We start from the raw sequence: 20,558 nt of genomic DNA on the forward strand, positions 1-20,558 counted from the left end.
TCTACACTATAAAGATAGTCTCTGTCTGCCGAGGTCCTGAACACTACAACAGTGATCAGGGAAAGTAGGTCACCAGCATGATTGGACCGCAAGTATGTAGATACGAGGAGCATAATAAACAACGCTCTTCTAGTGAGGTCCTCGTGCATCTGTCGCGCATGCGCGAGGGATAGATGGCATTTACCCACGCATGCGTGCGCGTGAGACGCTACAACAATGGAACAGCTCTCGAGGGCCGATTAAAAGACAGAACATAGGGTGTAGATGTTGACCCTAGTTGATTTGGCAATGAAAACATGTAATCCGAACTGTATACTCTCAACGGACTAAATGTTTGTGACAATGTGAGTGAGATTGCTAAAATCAATGTCATGAAGATAAGGTAAAGATAAAGTAAGGTGAAGCAACCATGCCAACACGATGCCCACCAATCAATCCTATTGGGAAGAGTAGTCGTTACAGCCCCTCTCATGTCAGTTTAGTACAGGACTGACAACTAGATTATCATATCGGGGGTCAAGGTGGTAGTGACACCCAATATAGTGTACTAGTGAATCATGTGTTGCCTTTATGGTATAATCTATCTGAGTCATTAAAACAGAGAACCACAAAAAAGACCAAATGGACATAGGACAAAAATCAACAATCAACACATCAGGACACCTGATCAATTGCCATATAAGGGTGTCTTGTCAGTGGAATGCGACCCCTTAATCATAAGATTCCCACTGTGAGTCGACTGACTTAATGCTCACAATTAGAAATTACCGGTGGTCATTCAGTTGGTTAATAATCGAGCAGTTAGGCTGACTTAGGTGTAGACGGAAGCCCACGGTATGTTATCATTCAGTCCTTTGGTGTCAGTCTTCAGCTTAAAAACCCATTTCTGTTCTTTGGCAAATAAAAATTGAGAGACGTCCGTTATATGTTGTGGAATAAACGGGCGTTCCAATACAATCCACCTGAGGTCCTCAGCTTTATGTTTTTTAGCTAGGAAATGCTCAGTCATACAGGTGGATTGTCTCATGCAGCGGATGGTACTTTTGTGTTCGCTTATGCGAAGCTTGACTTTCCGTGTGGTGTACCCTATATAATGTAGGGTACAAGGGCAAGTGATTCTGTAGATTACACAATCCGAATTACAGTTCGTATGGTTGCGTAATATCCAGGGACGTTCTGTGCCTATGTCTACTGATGTAGTTTTGATGGTCTGAGGACAGACACTGCACATGCCACATGGGAAATGGCCTCGAACAGGTGGTAATGACCACAAAGTGTTGGTCTCGCAAGTGGGACGTGATAGCGGTCTTGTGTGGACCAAACTATCACGCAAACTTGGGCCCCTCTTAAAAGCAAATAAAGGAGGCGAAATACTGCCCGCCGCTATGTTCAATATCGGCCAATGTTTACGTACTGTTTTCTGTATTTGGTTGGACACAGTACAGAAAGTAGTAACAAATGTAAGTCTCTCGCTAGTAGTCCTAGACACGGCGGTGTCCAGTAAGGCATCACGATGGTTATTAGATGCCCGTTTCCAGGCTTTTCGTACTAGACGTTTAGGATATTGTCGCGATTGTAGTTGTGTTGCTAGTACTTCGGCATGTTTGTCAAACAACTGTCTGGTGGAACAGTTTCTGCGAATCCGCAGAAACTGGCCAACTGGAAGATTCTCCCGGAGTGCCCTTGGATGATGGCTGTTGAATGACAACAAAGAATTTTTGGACATGGGTTTTTTGTATAGCTCCGAACTCAATGAGTTTTCATGAACAAAGATGGAGATATCAAGGAAAGCCAAACGGTGTTTACTGTATTCAATGGTGAAACGTAAATACGCATTCTGTTGGTTCAACCAAGAATGAAAGGCATGAATCTCGTCGCCTGTGCCTCGCCATACCACCAAGATGTCGTCTATGTATCTCTTCCACAGCACCAATTGATGACGATATGGGTTGCTGTGGTTGAGTACATAGTTCTGTTCAAATAGATGGACATACAGGTTGGCGAGGCTAGGCGCGAAAACGCTGCCCATTGAAGTACCAGATGTCTGGAGAAAGATCTGATCTTCAAACTTGAAGTAGTTCTCCATCATGGCCAGTCTGGCGCACTCCATGATAAAAGGCACAGGGGTGATGCTCTCCAAAGAACGTGCTTCTAAGAGTCCTCTGATTGCATCGAGGGTCTCTAGCTGCGGAATGCAAGTATACAATGACTCTACATCCAGGCTGACTAATAGATCGGTATCAGAGTTGAATTCAACCTCAGGTAAAATCCGAAGGACATCAGCCGTGTCTTTAAGATATGTTGGCATCTCAGTGACCATGGGTCTTAGAAACACGTCTACAAATTTAGACAAAGGTTCCAGTAATGAACCAATCCCAGAGATAATGGGACGTCCAGGAGGTGGTCGTTGCTGTTTATGAATTTTGGGGAGGCAGTAGAAATAGGGCATGACTGGGTTGTTGGTCACCAGAAATTTAGCCTCATGTGATGTTATCCATCCCTCTGCCTCCCCTTCCTCCACCAGCTGTCTGATCTCTAGGGAGAGTCTGGGTGTAGGATCTGACTCTAAGGCCCGATACGAATTAGAATCTGATAACTGTCTAAGGCATTCGGCCCGATAGGCGACAGTATCTTGTAGGACCGTAGCCCCACCTTTGTCTGCCGGTTTTATGATGACCGACGTGTCTTTGGTGAGATTTTTGAGGGCAGTTTGATCCTTCTTAGAGAAGTTACAGAAGAAATGGGGGCGTGTGTCATACAGTGTCATCAAGTCATGAACAACCGCCTTTTCAAAGGTAGAGACTTGTGAGGGGACCTGGTGAGGAAGAGGACTAAAAGTACTTTTTGGACGTAATCCAGTATTGACCACATTGATCTCGTTGTCAACGGTTGTTACTGTTGAATCTTTCTCTTTAAAGAAGAAGTGCAACCGAATCTTCCTTTTCACCATCTATACAAACGGCTTGGAGGCAGCCATGCTGGAAGGGAGCCAGGACCTACCCCTGATCAAAAACCGCCCAATCCCGGCATTATTATATGCCGATGACACGGTAATTCTCGCCCGCACACCGCTAGAACTCCAACGCTCCCTGACCCGTTATTACAACTTCATGTCCACTCTTGACCTAAAAATCAATCCACATAAAACTTTCATCATGTCCTCTGGCAAAACATCACTAAAGGGCCCAGGCATCTTTATCACCACCACCAAGATAGAAAACACAACAACTTATCCCTATTTAGGAGTGGTAATAGACAACAGGGAGACCCGGAAAAGGGCAATTGAGTCGAGAAACCATCAGTTTTTAAAGGCCACAATGGCTCTAGTGTCCTTCACCCAGAGACTCGGAAAGAGATCCCCGAAAGAAATCCTGGAAATTTACCGCCCAAAATGTATTACAACTGCTATCTATGGTGCGGGTATCTGGGGTCATGCCCGAGTAGATTCTATCCAAAAAACAGAAAACTCCTTTATAAGATATTTACTATCACTCCCTCATTCCTCACCTACCTACGCCTGCCACCAAGAACTTGGAATGCCATTCATCACCGACCTCATCCGACTACAACCAATTCTCCTGTGGCACCGCATCTGGACCTCAGACAAGACGTCCTTAACCAAAGAAATCATTACTGATTGTCAACAGTTGGACCATTCTGAAAAAATTCCCTGGCTAAATTACGTCCGTAACTTCCTCAATGACTTGGGATACCCTAATTTCTATTCAGCACCACATGACATGCTAAGACTTTCCCGCAAATCACTCAAGGCGGAATGTCTAAAACATCTTGACAATCTCCGGTTAACAACAGAAGCAAATAAATCTTCTGTCCAGCATTCCATATTAATCCAAACTTCTTTTAAAATTGAGCCTTATTTGTCCTCTTGTTTTCCAATTCACGATGTTTTCCTACTCACCAGATTCAGATTTAACAATTTCCACCGACTAATTACCTTTCCCAACCCAAATGACTGGTCAAGGGTTCTTCCCATGTGTCCCTGTGATGACCTTTCTCTACAGTCCCTTTTGCACGTTACTTTTTTCTGTAAATATTTTACTGAACCTAGAAAACGGTGGCTGAAACCTGTTTTGAATCAATTGTCAATACGTGAATGCCGTCCAGCATTATTGGCCCTTCAAATGCTGGAGTCTCCTGCAATTTGTTTTAATATTGCTATGTTCTTAAAACTTTGTATAAGGCACAGATCAAATCTTTAAGCACAAAACACCCAGTCGTTCTGACTGCTGGTTATATGTCAACAAATCTTATAAAACACACAAATCAATCTTTCATAACTACCGTTCATATTTTATCTACAATTTTTGCTGATAATCAAGTTCCTACTGACCTCTGACCTGTTCAGCTTTCTCTGTGATCAATTATATTTATTCTGAAAGGGACTGGTTCGTTAGATTTTTGTACACAATGTCATTACATGAATTTTATAAACTTGCTGTATTTTGTTGTATTTGTACCTTGCTTTTATGGATGTGCCTTGCTTCCGAATAAAGCTATTATTGATTGATTGATTGACTTATACAGAGCCTTGTAATGATCTATGAATGCAAAGGCTATTTCATCTCCATGCTTTTAACCCCTTTTTGTGGGTTATGCACCTCTAATACCCAGTTTCATTCTGTGTCTCTTTTTCCCAGCCATGCTAGTAGCTTATTGGCCTTGTCCCCTACCTCATAGAGTAGCCTTTGGTTTGCTTGACCTGTGTCTTGGCCACTTCCTCCCCTATGTCTCTCATCTCTTTTTGTTTAATGCGGATATAATGTCTGTTGTGTGCATGCAGCTCATTGTTCACCGGAGCACCCTTTTCCAGTGTTAGGATATATTTTTCCAGGGTGTCATGTTGAGTTTGTTGTTCTTTCTTTTCCCCCAGTTATTCCCTGTACATAGCCCCTCAAAACTGGCTTATATGCTTCCCACAGTACATAGGCTGAGTCTACCATTCCCAAATTGTCTTGGAAATAGTATTTTGTCCATTCCCTCAGCTTAACTCATGATCTGCTTGTCTCTGAAGAGCCAGGGATCTAATCTGGGGGGTAGGGTATTTTCCCTCACGGGCCCCTGCAACTGTATTTCTACAGGTGAATAATCTGAAATTTCTCTCGCCCTGCATGCTGCCCCTTTAAACCAGTGGGCATTAGTTACTTGTGTCATCAAGTAGTATAGGCAAAAGTATTCCCCATGTAGGGCCAGGTAGTCAAAGTCAAAGTCAAAGTACATTTTATTGTTTGGTCAGTTAAAACCTGAACAATATAAAAGACATTTAAAACAACAATAACGTTTGCCAGTTGCGAACACGTTGGGATGATTATATCCTGGATGGGAATGGTGCTCACTATATGCGGGAAATATTTAGTGGTATAATTAACAGTCTAGGTGCTCAGGGAAGAGGCAATCATCCAACACCTCACAAATAAGATCAACAGATCTATAAACAATTTTTAATCATGCCTCGGCACACATTCATAGTCATTATAACAAGTAAATAACTTGAATATCAGCATGAATACATGAAAAATATGAATACTTTTAATGCTTTTCTTGTTGAGACTCCAGCCAACACGTGTTTTGTCACTCGGGACACGACACCCGCGACTTCCTCAGGGCTTCCAAGAGGTGCAAGCATCTGCGCACCTTCTGACTGGTTATAATTCCGTTCCAGCCTAATTGTGGCTGGGCAAAGCAAGATGTCTCATGAAGGGTCCTAATTTTCGCATCTATCAAAGTTACACGAGGTGAAGTAAACTCGTGCGAAAGTGAGGGCTTCTATATTTGAATAGCCCGCGATGAGCTGTTAATCACAGTGACAGAGCCTCAACCCGACTCCCGACATCTCAGTATGGCCGTAGTCACTACTGGAGTCTCATCAAGAAAAGCATTAAAATTCATTAATTCATTAATATTCATATTTTTCATGTATTAATGCTGATATTCAAGTTGTTTACTTGTTATAATGACTATGAATGTGTGCCGGGGCATGATTCAAAAACATTTGCCAGCTTTTAACACTTGACATCTGTATGTTGCTGAGAAAATATTACACACTATTAATTAAACATGCTCTAATTGTTAGTCAAGGTCCCTATCTATTTGTACTGTCAAAGTTCCAACTATATCAGCGGACTTGATTTGTTGTATAAAAATATAAAAATGTGGGTCCCTTGCTTTACTTCAGAGGGGTCAGACATTACCATCTTCTAGCTGATGTGGGGCCAAGTAGAATGTATACTGTATGATTCCTGGGTTGTGCTATCTCATAGATCAACAAGGATGAGTGCCTCTGCAAAGTCTCATAGTGGTTCAGCCCACCTTTCCCTATCTGAGGTCATTATCCGGTCCCTAGCCGGGTCCTTTGAAACATACATGTCCATCCACATGAGCATTATTCCCACCAAAAGGTCCAGCAATAGTGCGCTTAGTGCCCTTACAGTATCCGCGTGTAGCCTTGGTGGTATATACACTAAGCATAGATTTAAGACTTCCTCCCATCTTCCTGTTATATCTATCCATCTGGTCATATCAAATGTTACCAGGTATAAAGGGGAGTGTTGTTCGGACCAGAGACCTGGTACAGAACCTTGTATGTGCTACGAGTTTTTTATCCGTATCTAACTAGCGCCTTGCATTTGTTGCCCTTAAGTTGCATTTCCTGTATCAATACTATATCAGCGTTTTGCTTACCAAGATATTGTAGTAACTCTGTGTGTTTGATTTTGTGGCCCAGGCCATTAATGCTCCAGGTCATGATTCCTATTTCTGCGTTTATGTGGGGGATACTTGTAATTTATCTGTCGATCCTTTTGTCTAAAATGGTTGTGTAGTTGGTTACCCAGGCTACACCTATTCAGTCTTGCATTGTTGGGGGGTATGTTTCTCTTCCCATTTCCCCTTGGAATACCTTGTTCCCCCTTTCCCTGAGAGGCTATCAACTGATATAGCTTTTGAACCATGCCATCTCTCCGGTGGCTGTTCCAATCCCTCAAACAATACTCCCCCTTCCTGTGACCCTGCATTGTGGGCTCAAAAACACCCACCACCCCAATTTGCAGAGTGTCTATCATCCCATTATATTAAACCCAAACTTGCGTTGGCTAAGTCGTTGGAGAGTCCACCAGCCATCCCAACAGCCTAAACAACGATTATGTAGGCACAATGTCGACATTTGTCAAGGCAAAGTCAATGACATAGAATTAAGTATATTGAAACTCAAGAAACATAAATCTTATTGGTGTATTAGTTCTAGTCTTTTAGGCCGTTGGACTGTCCAACTCCTTCAGTAGCCAGCCCCGTATTATTTGTCACACTAGAGCCCCGCTCAGGGTATTCATTCTCTTCTTTGTGGAGAATGCCCAGTTTCGATCAGATGGACATTCTCATGCTCTGTGACTGAGTCCCCCTCTGCGTCATCTGGCGTTGTGTTGGTATTAGTTCAGTGTCTTGATTTCCTTGCTGTCCTCCAGCTATCCAATCAGTCGCACGCCTACCCAAGAGTTGTGAAGCACCATACCTTGTGCTTAGCCGCCACTCTAAGGGTCACAAGGAAGAGCATAGAGTACTTGATTTCCTCTGTGCCTAGGGTCTTTTTCACTTCTAGGAAGCGCCGTCTCTTTTGCTGTACCTTCAGTGTAAAGCTCGGGTAGAAGGTTACAAGAGCGTTCTCATATTTCAGTGGTGGGGTGCTTCGAATTGCCTGGAGGACAACATTGCGATCGTGATGGTTGAACAGTCACACAATTATGGGTCACAGTGGGGCCCCTGGCCTTGGCTGCATGCCTGGAACTCTGTGGGCACCCTGCACACAGAAATATTTGGATATGACCCTGGGCTGGAGCATCTTTGTTATGAGTTCTTCAACAAAGAGGTCCACCGCTTGTCTTTCTGCTCTCTCTGGAACCCCAAACATGTGGATATTATTGCGACTGGAGCGCCCTTCATGGTTGTCCAGCCTGGCACCCAACTCCCTTGTTGCCTTCTCCAGCTCACTGATCTGTTTCTTTAGGGTCTTCGTATCAGCCACCAGGCCCACTATTGTTCCTTCCACCTCAGTCACTCGACTTCAAAGTAGCGGAGATCTGCTCTGAGCAGTAAAACTTCTATGGTTCCTACGTCTATTTTTCCAGTGAGATCAGTCTTAATTCCTTGAATGGCTGCCATAATGTCTTGCAGCGTAGGTTCTGGAGTCACTATGTGAGAAACTGCTGTATTAGGTCCACTCGCATCCGCTTCATCAGGACCAGTCATTTGGTCCTTCAGCAGAGTACATTCATAAAGTTTTGTCTACTGGGGCGCTCCGGGACCTTTTCCCCTGTTATCCCTGCAGTCCCGCTATTTCGTAGATCCTTTGGAGGAGATGGGCCCAGGCTACTGACATTCTCTCTTTCCGTCTAGTCTTAGCCTACTATTCGGCCATGTGATCCCGTTGTCCAATTGACCTATCTTTAGCGGTACCCAGGAATGATTGGCTCCTTCAGTATGCACTCCTGACCAATTCTGATTATTCGGTTGCCCCCTTTCGGTTTTGAGCTGGTGTGACTTGTTTGGGGAGGTAGCAGTGTTCTCGAGTGGAGAGAGGTTCCTCAGTCCGTGTAAGGAAGGGTGGGGGCATTTAGGCCATCACTGTTCCCCTCTACCAGGGTTTCTTCTGCCTTTACATACCCCCTTGTATTTGTGCTCCAACTACTTCTTTTGTATATATGTGCCTCCTCCTTACTACTTTTTGTGAGTTTCACCGGTTGGGCCTTTGTCCCAGTGCTCGCAATCACGCATGTGGCTGCTGCTGGGACTGTGTAATTAGTGGAACCTCCTCATCTATTTTGGCTGGGCCCGCGTCTTTCCATCTTCAACCGGGTTGGTTTGTTGCATGTCTTTTGCCACCACTGGGTATGCAGCAGCTCACCAGTGAGCTCTGCCTCTGGTCCCTCCACACCCTTCATCCTCATCTCGGCCTGGGCACCTGAATCCGGGAGTTCCATCGATTGGCGGGCCGCTTGCTGACCTGCCTCTTGTGAGTAACTTGATTCCTCTTCTGTCTATGGCCTTCGTCCGTTAGACCTTTCACCACTGTTGGCTAGTGAGGGCAACCTCTGTGTTGTGCACTGTTCCCGTCTGCTGTCTGCTGGACAGTGCAGATAGCAGACCTCGCCAATGTAAGGTCTCACAGCTTTTCACAGGTAGGTTTTATCACTGGCCCCTCCCTCTACACGCGTCAGCTTTCTCTTGGCTCTGACACTTGAGCGCAGGGATTCTGACCGTTGGCAGGCTGCCCGTTGTCTTGCCTCCTCAGCAGGTCCATTTAACTCTTTTTGGGCAAATTTCGCACCCAGGCACCAAGCAGATCATTCATTAGGACCCTACTCACACCCTGTGTTCGGATGTTTATAAAGATTTACAGGGCGATATGTGAGATGGTTCGAAGGTGACGCTCATTCAAGTGGCCATTGCTTTCAGCAACAAGCCAAACCCCACCTTTTGCCATTCTTTAGCAATTTATTTAAGCCTGGGATTAGCAAGTGCTATCTATGCTGAACCAAAGAATTTGTACAGGCATTGTATTACATCTTGGGATTGATAAAACACCACCCAAGCCATCCTAGAATAAACAAAAGCAGCTACTGACTCATGCATTTGTCTCTTATTAGAGTTCGTCAAAGAAGCAGAGCTTGAGCAAGACAAAAAATAGCAGCTTGCTTAAGTCCAAACAATAAGCTTACAGTGCCACACACATTATGCAGAAAACAAGTAGAGATTCCGGGGTAGTTCTCATGGTTCATGGATGGTATTGGGCTTATTCTGTGATTTAATATTCTGCTAGAAAAACAGACATTTGATTTGAGTAGAACTGCCACACACTCTCGCTCACGCCCCATGGTAAAACAGTAACATGCAATCTTCCTTGAGGAAGCTTACATGTTACCATAACATCGTGGGGTGGAATCAAAAGTGCTGGTACAACATGAGTACCACAGAACCTGTGAAAAAATGAAAAAAGATAACTGAATGTGGGTTGGTTGTCCGCAGGGGGATGGGCTTATCAGGGTTGTGGGTACAGAGCCTAGGTCTGTGGACAAGCCTACACTACTCACAGCCAAATGCCATGTGCAGCAGAGGGTTGACTGTGCAAGGGGGCTCAGCTGCCTGTGGTGTGGTTGGCCCCATGAAGAACCCACACTGCAAATGGCCAAAGGCTGTTAACAGCACAGGTTGGACACCCATAGGGGGTTAGGTGCAGGGCCTGGGTCTTTGAGTTTGAACACCAGACCTGGCCTCCAGCCAGAACCTCTGCCTAAGCTGTACTGTGCATGCTTATGGCTGTGCATAATGGGGGCTGGCTTCCTACGCCAAACCCTGCTTCACCCACTGTCAGTGGGCAGTTGTTATCTTGCTGCTGAGATGGATGCTGGGCCTCCAGCCAACCCCTCCACTGTGCATGCCTAAAGCCTGTGGACAGTGGCGGGGGGTTGGTGGTCAGTGGCAGGATTGTTTGCTTGGCCTGGCTGGCCCTGGTGGCCCTCTGCTGCCCATGGCTGAAGAATGTATACAGCAGGGGTTGTCCACATGTATCTAGGTCGAACGCAGCATCTGACCTATCCCACCACTGCCCATGGCCGAATGGGGTCAAACGTCTGCGTTGAGGATGGCCAACACAACACTGTGCACAGACAAAAGGCATGAACACCAGGGGGTGTGCCTTTGGTGGCGGGATTGGACATAGGGCCTGTAGCTAACTGCATACTGCAAACAGCAGAAGTCGATGAGCAGCAAGAGGTTGGCCACCCACCAGTGGTTGAGCATAAAGCCTGGGCCTGCAACCAACCCACTGCTTGGCCATGTGTGGAAGATTGAGCACCAGGCCTGACCAGATCCACAGCGCTGCACCATATATCCTGATGTGCACAGCAGAAGACAGTTCTTGGAAAACTTGCTTTTTACTATTTGGTATAAATCATTACAGTCATTTTTAAGAACTTTACATTTAACAAGGTGACCAGGGTGGTCATGAAGGGGTAAAAAAGCTTGAGATATCTGAATGGCTGGCCCTGTGGGTTTCCGCTGGAGTCGCATGGTACTGTAAATTCAAAAGTAGGGCCCGCCACTTGGTTGGGAGACATTTTTCTCCCTTCTCCTTTTTCAGTGCCATTGGAGCTGCACCACTCCAGTGGTACAGAGAGATCTGATTTGAGAGTCTTTGAGTCCAGAAGTAAAAAAAATATTGGGGACAGAGTAGGGTTAATCTGACCCCTAGCACTTGTGAAGAAGGTCTAGGGGGACCCCCATGGAAAAAAAATAAAAAACTATTTCATGCTTCGGGTGATGCAGATTTCCAAATAGACCAAGCCCTGCCCTCTTGTGAAATACAAAATTACCTTCTCTAGGGCTGTCACTCAAGTTACACCTCCATGGTACCACAGGACCATGGAGCATTCATCGAGTGATGCTTGAGAAGCGGTACCTTTGAAATATGATAAAGACAAATAAATATATGAAATGTGGGGAGAGGGTCAGAGTGGTGATTGGCTGCCCGCAGGATATTAGGCACAGGGCCTGGCCAGAGAACAGGACATGTGGTACACTGCCTTCTTTACATGGCAGGAGGCTTGGCTGCCCATGGAGAATTGGGTGTAAAGCCTGACCAGAGGCCAGGCTCTGCAACCAACCCATCTCTGTGCACAGCCTATGTCTATGTGCATTTAGGTATTGGCTGCCTGTATGGTTTTTGAGAATAGAACCTGTTCAAAGGACAGGCCCTGTAATCAACCCCCACTGTACATGGCCAAGACCTTATGCAGCTTTAGGCTTGGCTCCCTGGGAGTGATTGGGCACAAGTCCCGGCCAGAGTCCAAGCCCTGCAGCTAACCCTTTGCGGCATGCAGTCTATGGATGTCTGTAGCAGGGATTTAGCTATACATGGTTTTGGCCTACCTAGCTCATCCCTGCCCTCCATTTTCCATATGGATGCCCCTTCCCCCTCTGTCTTGACTTTCATGATCAACTTACTATTCATGCCTATTCCAGCTTGCCCCCCATGGTTGTTGCCCACACCCAGGCCCACTGCCTTCCATTGTCCATCTGATTGGACTTGCCCTTCAGAGTTCATTATTCTGTCCCTGCCTATCTTAGTCTGTGCTCCATGATCAGCTTGCTTACTTGGCTCCCTGCTCTCTGTTCTCTCTGTGATTGACCCTGCTCCAAGCCGCATGCCCTCCATCATCAGACCGCTGCCCCTACACAGGCCAGTCTGCCCACTCTGGTAACTTAGCTATCCTTCCTCCCCTTTCCCCTGTTCTTCTTCCTTGTGTGTGTGACCCTTCCCCACCCTTCTTGCCCTCTGTGGTCAGCTGTGTGTCCCTACTCGTTCTCGTCTGCACACTGTGGCCCACTTTCTGCCACTGTCCCTAACTCCCTCCATTCTCAGTGTGCATGCCCTTATGCCAACTCAGCTTCCCTCTGTTGTCTTGTCTGCCACCTACCCTGCATTGTCCATGAGTGTGCTCCTGCCCCCTCCCTCCTACACTCCATTCTCCATTGTGTTGCCACTGCATCAGGTGCCTGCTTTCTCTGTTCAGCTTGCTGACCCTCCTCTTAGCTCCATCATCCCTGTCCTCTCTTCTTTGTGTAAGAGACCCTGCACTCTCCCTCCTGCGCTACACGGTCGATTGTATCTCCATGTGTGTCCCTGCCCTCTCTTGCTTGCAGTCCATGGCCAGCTTGCTGTCCAAGGTCAGTTTGCTATGTCTTACGCTGCCTCCTCCATCCTGGCCTCCTGTGCTGCCCCTGCCAATGCTAGCCTGCTCTTAGTGGTCAACTTACTGCTCCCAACCAAGCCCACATCCCTCTTGTTCCCTTTTCTCTGTCTGCCTACCTCTGCTCCCTTGCTCCTACTCCCTATTGTCTGATGTGGTGCTTCTTCTCTTCTTCTGCCCTCCCTGGTGAGCTTGCTGCCCCTGCCCTCTACTCTCTGCTGTCCGTTCTATGTGTCTGTGCTCCTAACTCTTTCCGCCTGCCTTCTGTGGTCTGCTGCGCTGTCGCTAGCCCTGCCACCTGCAATGCCTTGTCAGCTAGCTGCCCTGGTCCCCCATTCCCTTGCCATCTGATCACTGTGTTCATAAACCTTACCCCTCACATCCTGACCTGCATGGCCTGTTGTGTTTCCTCTTCCCCAAGTGCCTGCCTTTCCTGGTCAGCTTGATGTCCCTTTCCCTTTCCCCTTCCCATTTCCTCTGTTATCTGTATCTGCTCCTACCACCTCTCTCCTGCCCTCAGTGGTCTTTTTTGCTGCCCATGATGCCTGCCCTCACTGGTCATCTTGCTGCCCCTGATCCCTTCCTCCTTCCCCTTGCCCTTCGTTCTCCATGTGTGGGAGCCTGCCTCTTCCAGCCTGCCTACCGTAATAAGTTTGTTTATATGCCCATATCCCCTTTCCTCCTAATCTCCATTCTCCATGTGTGTGCCCCTGCCCCCAACCTCCAGCCCTCTATGACCCATTGTGCTGTCACTGTCACTGCCCCTGCCACGTGCCCTCTGTTGTCAGTTTGATGCTCCTATCCCTGTCCTCCTCCCCTGTACTCCAATCTCCATGGGCCTGATTCACAAAGGTAAACTTACAATTTTGTGTAAGTTTATAATTTTTGGGGTATTCACAAACTACATGTTTAATTCTACTTATAGTGATTTTAGGACTGCAGAGACTCCGCACTCATGGTGGAGATTCCTCACATAAAAAATGTGCATGTTCTTTTTTTATATGCAGATTTCCCTGCCCCAATGCGGAGGCTCTGCGTTTGTAAAATTAAACTTGTAGCTTCTAAATCCCAAAAATGTGTAAACTTACAGAAAAGTGTAAGTTTACCTTTGTGAAGCAGACCTCATGTGTGTGCCCTTTCCCTCTCCCTTCTGTCCTCCTTGTTTTTTGTGTTGCCACAGCTACTGCCCCTACACTCCTCAAGCTCAGCTTGGTGTCCCTCACCCTGCCCCTTCTGCCTTCCCTCAATTTTTCATGTGTTTGCTCCTGCCCCTCCCTACTACTCTTCTAAGTTAGTTTGTTGCAACTGCTGATGCCAGCATGTCCTAAGTGGTAACTTTGCTGCCTCTGCCTGTGCCTCCGCTCTCCTTTCCTCTGTGATCTCTTGTGCTGCACCTCGCCGTATCAGGCTGCTATCCATAGCTTGCTGTCCCTGACCATGCCCCTCTCTCTCCTGGCCTCTGTTCTTCATTTGTGTGCCTCCGCCCCTCCTTCCTTTCCTCTCTAGTCTGTTATGCTGCCACACTCCCTCCCACCGGCACTCCCTGGTCAGCTTGCTGTCCCTAGCTTTCCTGTGCCCATTATCACTTGCCCTCCAGGAAAGTTTTCACGTTTTAATGTGACAGGTTTGACAAAGTGATATAACAATGAATAAATAATATATGTGTGTTTCTAGTCTGAAAAATCTAATTTAGTGTTGCACTGTATTAATTCATTAACAAGATATAAACAAAAATGTTTACATGATTTGAAAAATATAATTTTATAAAAAGATTCTCGTGACATGTAATTATAGTGCTATAAGAAATATATTTTTAAAATGCTATTTTTTATCAGTTGTAGCATTCAGGCAATAGGTTGTGATATTGTATCTATAGTAACTATGCTGCATTAGGTAGATAGTGGTTTGCCATTCCTAGCACACTGATCAGAGGTTACAGTAAGATCAATTAATTATTGACGTTCCATCTATATTATTGAGAAAAATGTGGGTGCAAAGTTCCAAGCCTCGAGAAAGATATGTCTCTTTCATGACCCTTCTAAGCTGAGTTTTTCTGTTTTCTGAAGCACAAGTGTAACGATGGTTAAAACACTACATGCATAGTGCATACTACTTTGAAGCAGTTCATGCCCTAAAGCCTGCCTCACTGAAAGACTACATGCTAACTGACTGAATGATTACAGTACTATAAGGAGAGACACTGGGTGAAATCACAGTTGTTTGAATTTTACTTCACTGATTAGATCACTACATGCTACTAAAAGACTCACTATGGGTTTGCAACAGCAGTCACAGTGTGTTTGCTGGAGTGTATGCATAGTACCTGTGGAAAAGTAGGCCTGATGCACAAGTGTAAAACTGGTTAGACCACTATATACATAGTGGATAGTTACTTCAAGCAGTCCTTGTCAAAAGGCATGCTTCACTGCATGAGTACCTGAATACTGACTGAAACATTAGAGTAATGCAATTAATCTTTTAAGGGATTGGGTTTTTGTGCAGTAAAGTTTACCACATGGTGTCGAATGTGTCACTAGAGGAGAGCAAGGGGATTGACAGGGTGTCTGCTGGAAGTGTATGGATACTGACTGGCGAATTGAAGGTGTGAAAGACAATTGTGTACTTGGTTAGAGACCTACATGCATAGTGGATAGGCGTTTCAATCAATCCATGTGCTAAGGCCTTCCTCACTCCATTAGTACTTGGGTACTGACTGAATGTTTTGAGTATTGCAAGGAGAGTGCCTGCATGAATTTATAAGTGTTTGTTTTTTGGCACAGTTAATGGATTACTTCATGTTACTGAAAAAATCACTGGAGAAGTGCAAAGGGAGTGACAGGGTGTTTGCAAGAACTGTATGGATACTGACTGGGATATTGATGGTGTGAAAGACAAGTGTGTAGGTGGTTAGAGATCTACATGCATAGTGGATAGGCGTTTGAATCAATCCATGTACTAAGGCCTGCCTCACTCCCTTAGAACTTGGGTACTGACTGAATGTTTTGAGTACTGCAAGGAGAGTGCCTGGATGAATTTATAAGTATTTGTTTTTTGGTGCAGTAAATACATTAGTATATGGTGCTGAATGAGTCACTGGAGGACTGTAAGGGGAGTGACAGGGTGCTTGCTGGAACTGTATGGATACTGACTGGGGAATTGAAGGTGGGAAAGACAAGTGTGTAGGTGACTAGAGACCTGCATGCATAGTGGATAGACGTTTGAAACAGTCAATTTACTAACACCTGGATCACTGCATAACTACCTGGGTACTGACTGAATCATTAGAGTACTGCAAGGAGAGTGCCTGGGTGAATCTTTATAAGTTTTTGGGTTTTGGCGCAGTGAATAGATTAGTACATAGTGCCAAATGAGTCAGTGGAGGTGTGCAATGGGAGTGACAGGGTGTTTATTGGAGTTTATAGATACTGACTGGGAAATTGAAGGTCTGAAAGACAATTGTGTAGGTGGTTAGAGGCCTCCATGCATAGTGGATACGCGTTTGAATCAATCCATGTGCTAAGGCCTGCCTCACTCCATTAGTACTTGGGTACTGACTGAATCATTAGACTACTGCTAGGAAACTGACTGGGTGAAATTTTTCGGTTTTGGAGCAGTGAATAGATTAGTACATGGTACGGGATCAGTCACTGGAGGAGTGCAAGATGAGTGACAGGGTGTTGAAGTATATAGATACTGACTAGTGAATTGAAGTGAAAGACAAGGGTGTAGGTGATTAGAGGCCTGTATGCATAGTGGATAGACGTTTGAATCAATGCCTGTGCTAAGACCTGCCTCACTCCATTAGTACTTGGGTACTGACTGAATGTTTAGAGTATTGCAAGGAGAATGCCTGCATGAATTTATAACTGTTTCTTTTTTGGCACAGTTAATGGATTACTTCATGGAACTGAATAAATCACTTTACACGTGGAAAGGGAGTGACAGGGTGTTTGCAATAACTGTATGAATACTGTCTGGGGTATTGAAGATGTGAAAGACAAGTGTGTAGGTGACTAGAGGCCTGCATGCATAATGGATAGACGTTTAAACAGTCCATGAGCTAAGGCCTCGATCACTGCATGATTACCTGGGTACTGACTGAATCATTACAGCACTGCAAGGAGAGTGCCTGGGTTAATCTTTTTAAGTGATTGTGTTATGGCGCAGTGAATAGATTAGTACATAGTGCCAGATGAGTCACTAGAGGTGTGCAAGTGGAGTTTATAGATACTGCTGGGAAATTGAAGGTCTGAAAGACAATTGTGTAGGTGGTTAGAGGACTCCATGCATAGTGGATACGCATTTGAATCAATCCATGTGCTAAGGCATGCCTAACTCCATTACTACTTAGATATTAACTGAATGTATACAGTATTGCAAGGGGAGTTCCTGGGTGAATTTAAAAGTGTTTAGGTTTTGGTGCAGTAAATGGGTTATTACATGATGCTGAATGAGTCACTAAAAGAGTGTAAGAGGAGTGACAGGGTGTTTGTATGAATACTGTCTGGGGTATTGAAGATGTGAAAGACAAATGTGTAGGTGGTTAGAGGACTGCATGCATAGTGGATTTACGTTTGAATCAATCCATGTGCTAAACCCTGCCTCACTCCATTACTACTTGGATATTAACTAAATGTGATTCTAGACAAGCAACACTATCCTTTGGAGTTTACCAAAACTCATTCACTACTCTGGAAGGGGTAAGGAGACTGCACACAATCTACATATTTCAGTACTGCACTTTAGTGTTAAAGCCTGACTCATTTTATGAATGCATAAGCAATAACTGGCTTATAATACTACTAAAACTTGACAACATGACAGGTTTTAAAACAGTTATCTGTCGGCAAATACATGATGTTACCAAATGTTTCTCTCACAATGGTTGGTAAAATGCACACAGACTCACAGTGTGATTCTAGACAAGCAACACTATCCCTTGGACTTTACCAAAACACATTCACTACTCTGGAAGGGGTAAGGGGACTGCACAAAATCTACATATTTCTGTACTGCACTTTAGTGTCAAAGCCTGACTCATTTTATGAATGCATAAGCAATGACTGGCTTCTAATGCTACTAAAACTTGACAACATGACAGGTTTTAAAACAGTTATCTGTCAGCAAATACACAATGTTACCAAATGCTTCTCTCACAATGGTTGCCCAAATGTACACAGACTCACAGTGTGATTCTAGACAAGCAACACTATCCCTTGGACTTTACCAAAACACATTCACTACTCTGGAAGGAGTAAGGGGACTGCACACAATCTACAAATGTCAGTACTGTACTTTAGTGTCAAAGCCTGACTCATTTTATCAATGCATAAGCAAAGACTAGCTTCTAATGCTACTAAAACTTGACAATGTGACAGATTTAAAAACAGTCCTCTAATGCTACTCAAACTTGACAACAAAACAGATTGTGAAGCAATAATCTGCAAGCAAATACATGATGTTACCAAATGCTTTTCTCACAATAATTGCCCAAATGCACACAGACTCACAGTGTGATTGTAGACAGCCAACTATCCCTTGTACAAAATACATTTACTAGTCTACAAGATGTAAGGTGACTGCACACATTGCAGAAAATCTTGTACTACACATTAGTACCAAAATGTTTCTCTCAAAATGATTCCTAAATGCACACAGACTCACTGTGTGATTCTACAGTACTATCCCTTGCACTGTTCCAAAACACATTTCTTAATCTAGAAGGAGTACTACATTTTAGTGTAGAAACGTGACTCATTTTGCAAATACATAAACAATGACTGGTTTCTAATTCTACCAAAAAAAAGCCAGCACAGTTATCTGTATGCAAACACATGAAAAACACGAATGCTTATCACAGAATGGTTTCTACATACACACACACTGACAATAAGTTTGTAGACAAAAAAAGTACTCTGAGCACTTTAGCAGGAGAAATACATTAGTCTGATTAAAATCAAAATACATCACATACATACCCTCACAATTAAATAACTCACCTTTCAAGTTGTTTTGTAGATTAAAAAGTATGTCAGTCACACACCGGATGTTCTTATACTGAATCTCTGCACTGTGCACCTGTCAGCAAAGCCAAAGAATGGCAAAGTTTCCTTCTCATTTTGCACACATATACATGTAAACATCAAATCACATTTCTTCCTACATTAATTCAAAAGCTAACACACATTTCTATTGGTTAAACAATTCAACCCTTTCCAAATGACATAAATTTGAACCCTACCCCCAATCTACCTTCTGCCTGTTACCATAGAAACAGTTCATGGAATACTGAACTGAGCACACAGGTCACAAGTTCAGCACACAATGTTGCTAATCAAAACAGCAAGTGTGCTTGACTTTTCAACATATCAGCTTATCATATATAATGTTCCTTTCAATCAGTTTTTGTTAACCAATAAGAATCATGCGTTTAAAAACAGAAACATGCACCCTAGTTTTCAGTGTAGAAGGATGTCAAACAACCAATCATTTCTTGTCTTTTTTCAAAACTGAATCCTAGCCACCATTTTAGAAAAATCTTACGTTTCAAATTGCCATTTCATTTACAGATACCATCTGAGTGCATCCAGACCTCCCTTCAAGATGCTTAGAGTGTGGATTGTGGGACACAGCTATATTTTCCCGGAGCCAAAGGTATGCAGAAAACAAAGGCATACACAAAGACCTATGTTTGCCAAATGTAGACATTAAATGGATTGGACAGAGATGGTTAAAGTGGCACCAATTGATGCCATTGGTAAAATCCTTTATGCATCTCCAACACCCTGACCTCATAATAGTGCACTGTGGTGGCAATGTCCTAGGCACTTTGACTGTGGTAGGTCTGGAAATGCTTATGAAGGACACCTTTGCAGAATAGATTTCACTTTTTCCCAAAACTGCCTTTGTGTATTCTAACATATGCCAAAGGCAGAAATGGAACTGGTCCAATCATTTTTGCCCACAGATTGAGAAAGCTAGGAAACATGTGAATACATCTGTTTCTGCTTTTCTCTGAGATTATAGAATGGGGTCCATTTACAATAACAATCTGCGCTATCATATACAAGAGATGTATAGGAGAGATAGAGTACACTTTACTGATGAAGGAAACAGAGTCTTCCTCAACAACTTTAGACTCTGTATAGGTACTTACTTATCAGTACCAAAAACTCTCAATGAACACAACGGCTCTTTTAAGAGCCACTCAAGAACAAAACACTTAAGGTTGATGTTTACCTCCCAAAAATTTCAGTTTTTTTTCCTTGGAGTCGCGCACCCAACGGGTTAGGAACCGCGCACCCTACGCGAAAGAAATCGTGCACCCGACGCATTAGGATGCGCGACTCCTAATTTTGATGTAAAAAAAATAGCCCCTATCACTAATTTTTATTATCCTTGGGGACCCCATCCCCCGGGGCTTATAAAAAACATTGGGGACCGTGGGGGGAGCCCCAATGCCCCCACGGTCCCAGCCAGCTCCCTGTGTCCTTTGGGAGCTGGCATTGCTTTTCCACATGGGGAGCTGCTGACATGCAGGGGTGCCCCCCATTAATTTTTACCTATTTTGCCCCCGGGATTTGGCACCCCGGGGGCTAATTATTAAGGGAGAGTGAAAGCCCGTGCTTCGTCTTTTTTTTTTTACGGCCGGATCCACACACTCTGAGCGCATATTGCCATTTCAAAAAAAAAAAGGGGCCCCCGGAGTCCTTCTGGGACCCCCTAAGCAACTCTAGAGGGTCAGAGTATTTCTACCCTGCCCCCTTTATATCTTTCACGCACTTATTTCCCTTACTTCTT

The 20,558-nt window shown here is 44.4% G+C and overlaps 1 protein-coding gene across 1 annotated transcript in view; it reads left to right on the top strand.

The window, feature by feature from the left end:
- The window catches only part of LOC146798085 (cytochrome P450 2G1-like), a 759,568-nt gene that overhangs the window by 290,415 nt on the left and 448,595 nt on the right, over positions 1 to 20,558 (top strand). The gene's annotated exons all lie outside the window — the stretch shown is intronic.

The sequence above is a fragment of the Triturus cristatus genome, chromosome 9 (genome assembly GCF_964204655.1).
Source record: "Triturus cristatus chromosome 9, aTriCri1.1, whole genome shotgun sequence".
Classification (NCBI taxonomy): domain Eukaryota; kingdom Metazoa; phylum Chordata; class Amphibia; order Caudata; family Salamandridae; genus Triturus; species Triturus cristatus.